Below are 3,897 nucleotides of genomic sequence, written 5' to 3'. Positions count from 1 at the left end.
TCACTCTACAAGATCAATTAATCAAGAAGGACAACATCCTACACCAGCTGAAACAACATTTGGCTAGAGCACATGTTTACATGAAAAATCAAGCTGAGAAAAAAGAACAGATATGTCTTTTGCAGTAGGGGATTTGGTGTTAGTCAAGCTCCAACCCTATAGACAACACTCAGTCACCTTGAGAAGAAATCAGAAATTAGGCATGTGATATTTTGGACCATTTCCAATTGTGGCCAAAGTATGTAGCGTAGCTTACAAACTATAGCTACCAAATGAATAAAAAACACTCGGTTTTTTAAATTTCTCAATTAAAACCATTTCAAGGTGTACCTCATGATCAATACATGCGTTTGCCTCTTACCACGACAGAAACAGGTTCAGTCATTTTGTCACTGGACATTCTACAAACCCGATTGTGAACACCCATTTTCGTCCGGCCCAGGAAAAAACCCAATTCATTTCCAAAATAATAAGTTTTTTACGTCAAGAAAATACAAATAAAGTCTAAAGCACTTAAAACATTTTTTTGTTTGGGCCACCATAGGTCCACATGTCATCTTTCAAAACAAAAAGGATAAAAAAGGTAGGAGAAAAATGTTTTCTTCTTTTTAATTTTTTTCGAAATAGCTTTCCATAAATAGAAGATGGTGAAAGATATTTTAAAAATATTTTTTAGAATTTTTTAGCATTTAAATAAAATATCACGCTTAAAATGACAATTGGATAAAAAAAATTATTATTAATTTTCGAATTTAAAAAAAAATATAATAATAAAAAATACGGATTATTTTTCTCGTAAGTATTTATTTTCGGATAAAACAAAAAAAAAATAAAAAAATAAAAGATTTTTTCAAAAGATTTTAAATTCAAACTAATAAGGAATAATTTTTCAATTTTTTAAATTTAAATTTAAATTCGAATTTCAGATTTGAAATTCAAATTTCAGATTTGAAATCAATTTTTTCAAATCTCATGGTTAATAGGGAATCAAATCAGGCTCATTAAGGTTATTAAATATAATATTTGATTTGTAAAATAATTAAAGGCATAGGTAGATTCTTGGGATTTTTAGTGTGAAATTTGTTCCTATAAATAATGGTTTAGGGAGAAGAGAAAAGAACACGGAAACATTGCCAAAACAACCAAAAAAGGCTCTCAAAATCCTGCCAAACGTGCTCTGTGAAAGAAGAGGAAAACGAATAAAAAAATTTGCGAGATCCAATCCTGTGAGGGTGGGTTCATCGCTTATCCGTGCACCCTCACCCAGAGCCCTACGGTTGTCCTACTTTTTTGCATCTGGGTTGACCAGGAGGGTCCAGCCAATCAGGCAGCGAAACGTCACCCGAGCTCACCAAAAATTTCTGCACTAGATACTCATCCCGTGTGCACACAGGATCCTCTGTAGGCGCGCCCACGTGACCCATTGTGCGCCTTTCCTCTCTTCCAGCCACGCTGCTACACGTCTGCGGGTGCACCTTTCTTCCGTGCGCCCAACAACACAAGATCAAGACCCAATCCCAGGCGCCTGGATCCACTGCAAGCGGTCTCACGGTGTAGCTGGTGTACCCTTCTCACCAGCGAATAGAACACGAACACGTGTCCAGATACTGCATTCCCCCATGTTTGTCCAATAACGTGGCGCCACGCGTCCTGGGCCTTCCTGAGCACTCATACGGGATCCAGGCTTTCATTGTGTAAAAAATATTTATTTTCTTGGCATCCAGGTGAGTTTGTATATTTTAATTCATCATTATTTGCTTGTTATAAGGCTGATATTAAATTAAATAATTGATAAACTTATAAATAATGAAAGTGCATGCTTTAAGTTTAATTTGTCTACAAAATAATAGATATAACATTACCAACAAAAGAATTTCATTGTAGGGAATAATCCATATTTGTTTTTAAGCAAATTGTTTTATTCACATTCATTTCTCTTTAAGTAACGTTATTATTCTATATTCACATTTTTTTTTATAAATAGAGAACAATCATTAGTAAGATCAATCAACTTTGCATAACATGTTACATACCATATAATTGGCACAACAATTTCTTTCATTTGTTATGGGTTACTTCATTAACCAAGTTGGGATGATTGTCTTAATGATTTATAATTTTTTTCGTGTCCCTGATGTAAATAACGAAAATAAAAAAGTGGAATTTTTATAAATAAGTGCAAGGTTACTCAATATTTTATAAAACAATTATGGTAAATTTTCTTAGATAGGATGTGGTGTCGGACACATAGGCTGCACTTCATCTGCTTAACAATCACTATAACTAATCTACTTATGACTAAAAAAAAACCTTTTTTATCAATAGTTAATATCTTAACTAACCCTTAATACAAAATGTGGTATCGGACATATGTGTTGTACTTCACTTGTATTAGTAGTATTGTTAGTCGAGATCTAACACTTATATTTTCTAAAATCAATCCAACCAACAAACCTTTTTCTACTTAAAGAACTATGTAAGCCTTGATTCATTTAATAGGGATACGTAGGATCAAAGTCAATCTTGTCAGAACTAAAAAAATAATTTTTTCATTTAAGTAATTAATCATTAACTAATTAATTTAATTAATAAAAAGGTGTTCCTTTATTTATTAGTAATAACAACAAGGAAAAAATATGATAATCCATGTAGTTTAGTATAGGGTACCGCTTAAGGCGGGCGAGTGGGGTGCTAATACCTTCCCTACCCTGTAACCGACTTCCGAACCTAGATATCAAAAATCCAAATGGCCCATGGTAATTGGGCTAAAAAATATTTTTCTACATTTTTGACAGTAGAAAATGTAGTGGCGACTCGAGAGGTCGCGTAGCCGATAATCGGGGCGCGACAACTGGTGACTCTGCTGGGGACTTTTTTGAGAGAGTCTGGCCCATAAATATTAAATACATGGTTGTATTATTGTATTGTTGCTCATATATTTTCTTTTGTTGTTGTTATTGTTATTATTGCTTATGTGGTACACCGTCGTACTAGTATCTAAGTATGTGCTCTATGCCCGAGCATTAGATTAAAAAGGAACATCCGCCCTGCCGGTGTGGACTCTGGGTCCCACTTGTATTGGCATGATGAACCACTCAGATTGTCACCAAATATAATGGGCCTTATCGGTGTGGTCCGTCCCACTTGTAATCCCTAGAATATTTGGGTTTCTCTATTGGAGAGAGAAGCAATCCGGGCACCTTTAGGATACCCCATAAGGTGTGTCATGTAAAGGCATGAAATCCTACCTAATAGTTATGGTTGCAGGAAACCCAATAAGTGTACCCTATATAGGACAATAAATGCATATTATGAAATTATTTGTTTCACACACATTATCACACTATTATGAAAAATATTTTTCTATTATGAAAATCATTTTAACATACACTATCAAACTATTAAGAAGATTATTCGTTTCCCATGCATTATCATGCTAATATGAAAATTATTTACATGCACATGCATTATCATACTATTATAAAAAATTTATTTTACATGCATTATTATATTGGCAGGAAAATTATTTGTTATACATGCACTATCATACATTCACGCACATTTTAAGATTAACTTTTCTTTTCATTTCATAAATTTTTTTTGTTATATAGCAAGGTACGAGTCCCATGGATCCAAAATATAGCAATATTGATACCCCCAAACAAGGGACAAAGGTGGAAGTACAAGCAAATGATATAAATTTCCTTATAGAATGTAGTCAACGAATTCCCGCAGAAGAGCAAGAACGCTTCACCAAAACATATGGGCGACTCATCGATCTACTTAATGTCCATATTGAACCCGAGACACTAAAAGCTATGGAGATCATGATCCAATATTGGAACCCGGAATTAAGGGTGTTTGAATTCCCTGAGCTTGATGCATCCCCGACCGTGG

This window comes from Lupinus angustifolius, chromosome LG17, assembly GCF_001865875.1.
Source record: "Lupinus angustifolius cultivar Tanjil chromosome LG17, LupAngTanjil_v1.0, whole genome shotgun sequence".
In the NCBI taxonomy this organism is placed as follows: Eukaryota; Viridiplantae; Streptophyta; class Magnoliopsida; order Fabales; family Fabaceae; genus Lupinus; species Lupinus angustifolius.
The sequence above is the reverse complement of the archived record's forward strand: the minus strand, read 5'-3'. Positions refer to the sequence as shown.